Here is a 12,065-nt window from a genome sequence, read left to right on the forward strand (position 1 = left end):
TTCGGCATAGCTTGTTGGCTATCCATAAAAACATTAATTAGGTTGCGAATAGTCATGTTCTCAGGAACAAACAAACATTTCTACATCAACATATCCTTGCCCACCTCTAAGTGAATCTCAACATGAATGTCCATAGGAGCATTATCAATGGTATCTTCTAGGGTGTTTTGAGAAGAAACAAGGAAATTATCCTTTAAAATCTTGTGTTTTACCATCCAAGCTAAATTCCTAGATTTCATAGGGGGAAGGGACCCAACTAGGTTCCTCTTGTTTTTCACCTTGGTAGTAGACAATTTGGCTTTTTCTTTAGATTTTTTCGAAGAGCTAGGGTTAAGGGAATTGGGAGAAAAATCCTCAAAGGGGGAGTATTTTAACCAATAATCTTTAGAGATGACAACCCTTTTTCTAGAAGAATTCATACCTCACTTACAAGTATTCAAATAAAAATTATATCCCCATTTTAATCATAATCTTGAAGATTAAATGACCCTTCATCCCCATAATGCACTCTTACATTTTTTTAAGATTCAATCTCAATTTTAGGAGGGGGGGTTTCTCTCAATGCATAATTAATGGGTGTGTTCCATGATTAGCAAAATGAGGCCCTCGTGATAAATAGGGGAAGACGATTTTCTCCTATGGGTTCTCAAACTATGGTTCATTGTAGGCAACAGATAATAAGAAATAGAAATGCACTTCTTATAACAAAAAAAGTTCAAAGCCATGAAATGGTACCCAAACCATGTTATAATGAATAACAAGAAAGAGTAGATAAAATTGTAATTGAATTATAAACAAACTTATTGTTCATGCATACACCCATACAAACAATATATTAAAATTAAAATTAGAATAATGAAAATAAATCATGAACCAAAAGTCACTAATAAATAAATTATTACAAAGAAAATTTCCTTTGAAATCTTTCAAGATGATGATTTCATCATACAACAAGAGCTCAGTGGGAGCTAGAGTCCCTGCCTATTGCAACAAGAAGAAGAGAGAGATAAATTGTTAGATTCAGTTAGTATGAATGATTTAGTTTTAATAAGCCTTCTACATATATGTGGAATCAATTAGTGAGAAAAAAACCATAGACTAATTCATGGAAAGGAGAACCAAAGAATTTTGGGTGCATATCAATGCAATCATACTAATTGCTTTTAATATATGTGTCTGTGAAGTTGTTTCATGAACGTGGAATGCATTGATTCTTTTTCTTACATTTTTTTTATCTGCAGTGTATCTACATTTGGATTTATGCTAGGGACAAGATATTTTGATGGCCAATGAAATAAATTATAATTACTAGATGGTTTTGATTTAGTTTCCTGGCCTTCTAAATGGCTCACTTGAAAGATATAAAACTGTCATACTTTGTTATTAAAGTGCTAAAATAGTTTCCACCAAAGACATCTTTCTAAAAAATGTTGATTGCATATTCAAGAAAAAAACTAGACTCACAGCCTTACAGTGACACAATGACTACAAGTTTACCTATCCATTTCTACAACTTTTATTCAGATTTGTAGCAACAGAAATTTGCATTATTGATTAGATGCAATGCATTATTGTTGACCTTGAAGTCTAATAATTTATTATTTTTGATATGCTCCAGTTCACTAATGATAGCATTTAAAGAAAACTTAAAAAGCTCCTGTTCAAGTGTAGTATAAGGATAAATAAAGAATATTCTTTTATTAAATGAGATGAGATACAAAATGGAGGCATTCCATAATCGGCATCTACCAAGCCAAATGATAGCAAGCCAAATGATAGCAAGCCATAATGTTTGAGCAATGTAGCATTTCAGAAATGGAAAACCCCACCCCAAAGTGGATTTGCAATGAGCACAGATAGTAGACCTTCCACCCACCAGTCCCCCTATTAAGTGTTTTACTAGCATTTTGTACTACCTCATAGTATTGGTACATTCTCCTAATCGACAACAACCCTAATACTACCACCTAAAAATTTGAATCTCAATTAGATAGTTTTCACATACACTCAATGTCATACAAATTTTGTAATAGAACCCATCACTAAGATAAGGGAAAGTAACTTTCACTTTTGTAATAAAAAAATGTTTTCGAAGGTGTTGGTGTTTACAACATTCTTGACCTTTACAACAATTGAAATAGTTTTGCAAAATAAAGAAAGAATTAGCAATGACTAAATACATTAACATAATCAAAACGTAAATTCTCATAGAAATCAGAGGAACTGTATGAAAAAATAAAATAAAAAACATTTATGTTTTCTCACCATGAATGTTCATATCTTTTTTGAAATTGTTAGTTGGACATTCCACTAATAAATATTCTTCCTCCAATTTTACAATTAGTGATCCATTGCCAACTAAATCTCTTCTCCGAGGAAAAGTTAAGGCCTTGAAAAAATAGTATAGACAAATTTATAATAAACAGGTTTGGCAAACTCCATGTGACATCATGTTGCTCAAAATATATAAAATTTGTGAAAAACTTTACACGTGCTCTAAATAAAAGTGGTGAAAACTGTAACAAAATAAGTGGGGCGATCTGTAAGTTATATATGGTCGGAATTTGTAGCCAGCAATCTAACATTTATGCAAGCCCAACATCAGGACTTTAGGATACTCAATATCTTGACACACCAACATTCTTGTGTAACATTATTTGTCTCAACTCCTAACCAAGATGCCAAAACCAAGCCTTGGATTAGAATTGCTAAAGCCTGAGAATAAAACAAGAGCTACAAAACAAAAATGAGAAGCCAAAGCCTCTACAAAAGCAGTAAGTTTCCAACTTATTTCAGCAAAAATAATTCCAACTTATCTTACAAATATAAATGAGAATGATCACTATCCAAAGTGGATGTCAACTCAAATTTCTATACATTCAAAAACCAATAGAACCTATCATAACTTCAATAACAAAAAAGCACCCAAAATTTTCTTTAAAACATAAGTTTTGTTCTTTAACCTACAAAAAAATGTTGATTCAGTATGAAAACCACAATTTTATAATTTATTTTTAAAAAAGAACATAAAAATACCAAGTCTAGTGAAATTAAACATGCAAAAACTTAATTGGATTGCTTTAGTAGTAACATTCTTATATGAAAAATATGCCTATATGCTCCATCCAAAATGTGTATCACATTTAAATGGTCACTCTCCACATAAAAGTCAGAAGACAAAAAACTATCAGACAGGGTTGAATAGCCTCAAAAGTAAATATTCCAAGGTAGATATATCTCAGTACCCCAACAATACCCACTTGAGTAAGCCATCCAAAATTTCTTATGATAATCATGTTATTGTATTTTAGATGGTACTAGATGCTAAGCTATCAAGATACTTCAAGTTACAACTGATGCACACCAAGCATTAAAAATTCACTGTTGCTAGTTTCTTAGGTCTTGGATTTGAACAGCTGACATAGAATATTGACCCCCTATAAGAAGATACATACTTAGCATAAATAGTAGTGATAAAAGGCTCAAGTATCAATGTATGATTTATCTATTTATTCAAAGAAGCATTGGCTTAGAATAATCTACTTAAAATGGGTTTCAGTGGTCAGACCCAAAACATCAAACTCTTAAGAAATTGCTACTGAATGATCAAAATCCAACTCAATTTTGATTTGTCCATTTTCCTTGGCTTCATTGGGTTTAACTTTATGATAGAAGGATCTTTTCTCAAATTTTCATCTTTAGTCAGGGTATTTCAGTTTGTAGAATTGATAGAAGAATTCAAGACGTCGAAGGATCTAGTCTCAAAAATTTGAATCCTTTGATCGTTTTTCTCTTGAGCAAAGACAACCTTCTAGTTCCTGAGCAATGAATCGAAGTTGCGTAGAACCAACTAATACTTTGTTTCCATTGGTGGCACATGTGGCTTCTACTGGTGAGGCAAAGCTATTGGGTTGATTGCAGAATGCTTGAGGTTAGTTCCTAGGGCAAGTTGAGTTACAAGCGATTTCAGAAGTTGTGTGATGGGGTTGTTGCTTTACTTGTGCAAGTAGAGTAGATGGTTGCCTCATAAAAGATAGAATGGATGATTGGTCCATAAGACCATTATTTGCACTAAAATGTAGAAAGCATGGTTTGTCAGCAACCCAGATCCATGTGAAAACAAGAACACTCAAAAAAGATGTAGAAACCCAAACGAAACAAAAAAGGATTCTTCAATGCCCATAGTTAGTTAGCAAAATTTATCAACCTTCAAAATTGGAATAGCATTATTTCCTTATAAAGTAGATCAAAACAAAAGGTAGAACTCGAAAAACAACATATTTTATCAAAGGGACAACTTCTAGAGACAAGACTCCTGAATGACCCAGTTTTAAAAACAAAATGTCTTGGTGGCCCTGATTAGAACAAAATTTGTCAGGGAAATAGAACAAACACTAAGTGAAAGGCAGGTAGAAGATTATCTAATAACCAATATGGATAAAAAATTTTACCCCTTGAAACAAAAATGCAAAACCAATATCCTTCAATCCCCCAATTAGAAGTGCATACTACAGAAGATGAGCTAAAAACACTCTCTTCTAGGGAGACCACAATACCATAAAAATGAAAGTGCCCTACCAAATGCTCCCGTTTGGTAGGTTAAGAAAAAATCTCCATCCACAGGCATAAAGAGAACTACAAAGCTCTTTAAATGAGGCAACAGATACCCAAATAAAATCCAAAGTCATGCAACTTAAAGAAATACTTGAGAGATGGATTGCAGAAGATACATAAACAAATACAAGTAGATGACCAAAAACCTAGAAATTTCAAAAAGATCCACCATCTACTCTAGAAACAACGAAAGGCAAGTAAAGTAAATCCAGTTCCATATTTAATCCAACCATTGAACGCTGCATCCATTGAAGGAACTTAATGCCGCATTGAATACTAACTATTATGGGAATAAGAGAATAAATATTGAAGCATGCAAAGCCAGGCAAATGTCCTATCAGACATTAATAAAAGCTTTACAGTTGGCCACTGCTTGCTTTTTAGTCCCTATTTTTAATTTACAAAACTAATTAAACTACTGGCAAAAACCAACCGACCAATAGAAAAAATACATAAATTTCAAAATTCAACATCTTAAATACTATGAGCATAGGATATATTAATGTTTTGGAAGTTCCAAAGAACCTTTAATTGTTTATAATTCAAGTGAAAACAATAGTCTCGGCCTTTTAAAAGGCATAGACTAATAAATGTCAAATGTTGCTCACCAAATCCAATAACACACAAAATGTTGAAAGGCAATTGAAAGGACCATGGACTGGGACATAAATCTTTATCTTTTGATTTTATGCACCATAATACATATTTCTACGTAATAATGATCAGATTGTCAAAAGTCATTTTACGCTTTATTCAATGAAAATTCAGTAACGAGCCTAACTTTGACTGTTAAAGTGAATGTTAAAGTATACAAGGAAATTATTCCCTCCTAAAAGTAACAAATGTTTGCACAAAGAATTATGCAAGGAAAATAGCCATAAACATTATAGTGAGCGGACGCTTAAAATAGCAATGAGATCTCGGGGTTGAATCGTTGAAATATATGTCTATTTATATTTAATTAAGGTGTTTATGTAATAACAAAGAAATCCTAAATTGTTTGTGTTTTTTTAATTTGTTGATTTTATACTATTCTTTTTATTATTATTGTATATTATAAAAAATGGTTTTAACTTTTTGTTTTATTTTATGCAGGATTTATAAGTATGGATTTCATTCGATTCATTTTTGTAGTAATAGATTCAAACTTATATATCAAAAACTATTATAAACTAATTTAGTATTTATTTATGTCAATCTTTGTATTGAATTATATATAATAAATTAATTATCTACTTACAAATCATTTAGGAATCATGAGGGCAACATAACAATGTGGTAGATCATTCTAATTGTATAATCATCCTAAGCATATGACTACATGCTTACTTATTGTTTGACCTTGGTTCATCATTGTTGAATTAGTCAATTTCTTGGAATTCAAAAGAACAGGATCTTAATAAGAGTTGTTGATCAACCCCACATTAGTCAAAGGATCGCTTACAAACAAAATAGCATTTCAAAGAGATGAGCAAAATAAATAAAACTATATAATTTATAATGAGTAAATCACATTTATAAAGAAAATAATAAAAATCTAAGACAAAATAAGATCGTGACAAGTCTTTAAATCTATGACATGAGACAAATGCAAATGACCAAAGTAGCTTAAACTTTCAAATATGAAATTTGAAAGGTAATATACCATTTCACATTAAGACCTTTTTTTTTGTAGAACTTATTGTGAAAAAAGTCAATCAATCTACAAAATTAAGCACCAATCATACTAGACAATTAAAAGTAGAATAGATAGGAGCAATATATGTACATTTTTCAAAAATAAATAAATAAGTTGTACCTAGCTTTAAAAGTGATGATGATACATTAAACTAATATATCAACTCTAGAAAGTGAATGACCTTGTTAAAATGAAAAGTTCTATAACACTAAAGCACTAGAATATGTACTTTAAAATCTACTCATTTTCATCTTCTTGCTATCTAATTTTGTCAAGGTGGTGTCTGGAGATATTAGGAGTGCGTTGATGCTCTACATTATTCGATTCTTCTAGGTCTATCCTCTTGACAAGATAGATTATTATGGATATACAATATTAAAGACAACATATATAGACATAAAGATGGTGTGTGCAATGATGACAATGTACATTTGATTTGTTATTACCTTTTAGAAAGCAAGGTGCACTCTAATATTTCTTCCATATGAAATAAAAATACAAATTGAATCTCTTTAAATAAGACATGTCACAAAAAAATGCAATTGTGTGTGAAGTTAGATCATAATAAAAAGTCAATTACGAAAATCTATCTTTTGGATTCATTCTTACATGCATTGAGATTGACCTAGGTCAATCTCAACAATTAAAAAATGAATTTCATAATTGAAATGATAGTTTCAAGGCACGAACACACTTATAAGTGTAAATCAAACCACAAACCAAATCAAGAACAAAAAGTATACCACTTGTCATTGTCTACAATTATAATAAGACACTTGATAGTAATAGACAAAAAAATGATAATTAGTATGTGTATATGGTAATATTACTATTGCAATAATACATTACAATGTGCCAACACCAAATCCAACTCCACTTGTTGACTTTAGAAATGGTCATACAAACCAAGTAAAATAAACACTACTTGAAACACCGAGATACTATTAGCCCAAAAAAATGAAAAATGAAATATATATATATATATATATATATATATATATATATATATATATATATTTGTGTGTGTGTGTTTGCGTGCGCACGCTAATCTCACCATTACAATAATACATTATAATGTATCCTCCACATATAATATGATGAACATATAAAATAAAAGCTGTTTAAAATATCATTCAACCTAAGAATCAAATCTCAATAACATTTTTTTGCATATCTTCTATACTAAACAATAATAAATAGTTATCATATTTTTATTAACTATATTTTTTGAACGTTAAACTAAATCAAACACATGCCACAAAATCTACCTGATCACATAAAATCAAAATCTACTTCTCATTCAACCCAACAATCAAATCTCAATAACAATTTTACACATCATCTATACTAAACAATAACAAATACTTATCATATTGCTATTAACCAATCTTAATTTTGGATTGTTAAACAAAAAGAAAATAGCCCCAAATGAAGATCTGAACTTGTGAAAGACACACTTCCCGCTCCACTACGTAAGGCCCGTACATACGGATTGGGACTTCATCTTTATCTTTGACTTTCCTTCTCCACAGCGCAAGATACAAATTACAAGTACACCCCACAAACACGAATACAAATTATAAATACATTCTACCAACACAAAATATAAATGCTTGTTGGTCTGCACCAAAGGAAAAATGAGACTGGAAATTTTATAGATCGCAGTTTCCGGATCGGCATGAAGATCAAAATAGGCAGCCGGATTTTCAAAGCCAGAAATCTAAAGCTCAGTCTTTTATGCCTCTTTAGCAAGCAAATCCGGGGCCTCTTTCGCTGCCTGAGGTGGAAAATATCCATGCCGAGGTCTCGGGTTCGAATCCTCGCCCTCATGAGACCTTCTCTGGAGATGCCGGAAAGTAGAACTGGAACCCTTGCCCGCCCTTTGCAATCTTTGTGTAGAAAACGAGCCGTCCCGAAGGGTTGTGTCGCCATTTATGTAGGTGAGGAGCAGAATCGATATGTGATTCCCATACTGTATTTGTACCATCCCTTCATTTCTAAGCTTCTTTCTGAGGCGTAGATGGAATTCGGATTTCACAGCAGGGGGCCCCTGACGCTCCCCTGCCACACTGACGACTTCGAGCAGCTCAAATGGCTGATCGATCGGGAAAAAAGGTGATGATTTTATCAGCTGCATATGTTCTGCAGATATTTGCTAGGGTTTTACTGTGATGGGAAATATTTTGGGAGTCGCGGGATCGAATTCTGCTGAGCAGTGAGTGAAATTCACAGCGTTTTGTATTCTGTCATATGAATCGGATACTCGGTTGGAGCTGAATTGCGGACATAATTTTCTTGTAGTGTTTCCTGCTCTGTAAATGTTTGTGAATAGATTGTTTTAATGAGTAAATTCTTTTGAAAATATCCCGAGTTTGAATTGTGGAATGCTTATGTGATCTGGTTGGCAGTTTTCATTTGCTGAAAGTCGTCCAGCCGTTTTAGTAAATCTTAAAATTATATCATATGAAACGACTAAGTCCTTCGGATTAAAAATGTGGAATGATGATAGTTGGACGTTTTTTTTTCATTATTCTTCATCTCTAGAAATCGATTTCAATTTCTAGATTTTTGATTTGAGCATTTGAATTAGATTTGTGGGTGTGGATTTGATTCATGTTGGTTTTGAGGTAGGGGTGATTGCTATAGTTAATTTTGTGTACTTATGTCTCGTAATTGTACTTATGTCTCGTAATTGCTATACTTAACAGTATTTCAAATTTCAATGTTTGTTTTTTTTTGTTGTTTGTGTATGTGACTTAATTTTTAAAGTCATCGTATTGGGTGTATGTGACTCAACTTTTAAAATTAGGAGTTTGAATTCTAGGTATTAATAATGCACACTATAGGAGTCATTATACGCGAAAGAGTCAAAAGCAGTCATTTCGAAGTATCAACTAATACATGACCCCTATTTCGCCAATAACCACTCACGCAAAGTCCTCATTACTCATGCACAAATGTCCCACTATTCATGCACGAAAGAGTCAATCGTGAATTTAGAAAGCTTAAAATGAAAAAAAACAAGTGCCATTGAGTGGCTAAATACTTGCCTCTTGTTTTTAAATAAGCATTGGTATTAGATTTTTGTTTTCTTAAATTTGAATGTAGTTTATATATTTACATTTTTACTTATTTGTAACTAGTGGTATGCAATTTAAAATAGTATAGAGAATATATAAAAATAGAGTATATAAAGTAAATAGTTTACATCCAATAAATATTACATTGGATTATTTATAAAAAAGAGTAGAAGATATTTAATAATATGTTTTTTATTTTATTAACATATATTTTAATGTAATAGCTAATTTTTTTTGGAGAATTAAAACTTAAAATGAAGACACACACATATATATTATGAAAATGGAAAAATCTATTTTAGGGATTACAATAGTATTGAATAATAAAAAAAAAAAATGCAACACAACATTTTGATTGGTTTATGAAAATATTTTATATCCATAACAAAATTTGATAGTTTTTTGTAAAAAAAGGTGGCCATCTAGTTGACCAGTAGAAGAAGTTGTAAATTGTTATTGTAAATTTTTAAAAATAGAGAAGAGAATTGAATAAATTTTAGCAAGATATATCCTTTGCAAGGGAACTTCTTGTTGCACTTTGATTCAAGTTTGAGTCATCTGCAAAATTAAGGGTGAATCAAATTAGTATTATTTTGTAGAAATTAAAATTTGAAGTGTTCAAATTTAATATAAGGTAAGCATTTTCATATTTGATTTGGTGCTTGAATGTGTGGTATGGTATTGTCTTCAATGTCAATGATGATATTGTTTTGATTGAGTGTATATTTTGCTTCTTTTTGCAAACCACAAACAACAAATATAATTTTGGTCTTGTGCTTACATATTGTTCGTAGGTAGTATCTTGAAGGTTTGGAAAAATACAAATAGACATTTCTTTTTCCAAAGTACATTGTATTTGATTTTTACTCTGGGTAGTAAGAATGCAATGCAAGCAATGTGTGTATGTGTACTCTGCTTGCTCGTTGCAATTGATGCAATGAGTAGTATTATTATTTTTAGGGTCAAAGATTATTGTATTATAGTTGCACTTAGAGCATGTTGGTTGAAATGGTATAGAGTATGCATTTGCAACTCGAAGCAGTCCATGGGCCTATGCAAACTATGTAAAGAGCTTCTTAAAAATAAATTTAAAGTGACAAGTAAGTATGCAAATGTATTTGGTAGTGATTTCTTGTTTTGAAATGAATTGAATTTTTTTCATTCACATTATTAGGTAAGAAAGTGGAAGGTTTTTTTAAATTTGACCTCATACGTTGTGTTGAGCAAATTGAGAAAGTTGTCTTTTGTTTTTGAATGCTTAAGTTCTCCAATATAAGTAGATTGGCTAGTGTAAAATAATGCCTCCTTTGTAGTGTTTTTTCGAGCAATATTTTTGAACAACGGAATAGAATATTTTTTGTTTGGACAAGGTGTTCAATGTGTAGATATTGTTGTAGCATTTCAAGACGGAAAGATACCTTAAAAATAAATTATTTATTATGCATGTTTAAGGTTTTGGATAAAAAAATATGTAATGTAATGCAGATGGATGATAAGAATAATTTACCTGGGCATAGTCAAACTCCGTGTCTCCATCTTTTATGCCCACTATATTTTGGTCTGGTTTTCTATTTGCACCCACAAGAATGACACCCAGTGATCCTACTGTGTAGGGATATGTGCTTTCAAGGAGAAGGCAAATTGTGGTGTTTGGAATGAACAAATATTGTTGATAAACTTGGGATATATTTTCAATTGTACTCTTTTGGGTTAGCAACAAAATGTAGTCACAATCTCCATGGTCAAAACTTTTTTTTGGAAAGCTCTAGAAGTTTTTTATTCGAATGCTTCCTCCAACATATATTTTATGCTCAAATATTTGAATGAAATGCTTTGTAAGATTTAGTGTGATTGTCATTTCTCATGTGCTATCAGTGAGGTTAACCCGTAAGACCTCTACTGCATTATTTGTCTAATCAAGATGAGTCCTATAGGTGACAATTATATCACCTTCAAATATTTCACCAATTTTCTTTGAGTTAAGATCTTCTATTGAAACTATAGTTGTGATCTCTCTATTAGGCTTGCAATAGAAATGCAATCCTTTGGTTAGAACTTTTGTGTAGTTGCAATTAAAATAGACTATCAAATTCTTACACATTTGAAGTAAGTAAATAAAAACAATGATGAATGCATAAGAAAAATAATGTTGAATGCAATGATAATTGTAATTTTTATTATTTAATAATGAAGTATTGTTAATGTTAAGGAAGCTAATTTCATAATACTTACATCTTGACTTGTTGTTCTTGAATTTGTTTTGTAGTGTCTTCAATTCATTTGTAGACCTTCATTTATGCAACATTGTAACACTAATTAGTTATTATTACATATTTAGAAAAATAAAAGAAACTACTAATTATTATTTTAGTAATTTTGAGGAAAAAAAAAGACACTTACATTTTATTTTGTTGAAGTAAGTCAATGATTAAACAAATACAATTATTATTTGTCCAATATGCATCTATTTTGTAGATTTAGTAAAAAAAATTGTTAATATTTGACCAAGCATGGTCAATTAATGATTCTTGTAAAAAAAATTTTTTGTCGAGGATAAAGTTTAAATTCATTTTATTGAAAAAAGATTGTAGTTTAGTTGTTTTTTTATTGTTGTCATGCATATTGATGTTAAAGTCACCTAGGATTATTATATTTGAATTGGTTTGGTATTTTGTAGTGCAATTTGTATAATT

This window comes from Cupressus sempervirens, chromosome 6 (genome assembly GCF_028749045.1).
Source record: "Cupressus sempervirens isolate cs-2001-9-10 chromosome 6, ASM2874904v1, whole genome shotgun sequence".
Lineage (NCBI taxonomy): Eukaryota > Viridiplantae > Streptophyta > Pinopsida > Cupressales > Cupressaceae > Cupressus > Cupressus sempervirens.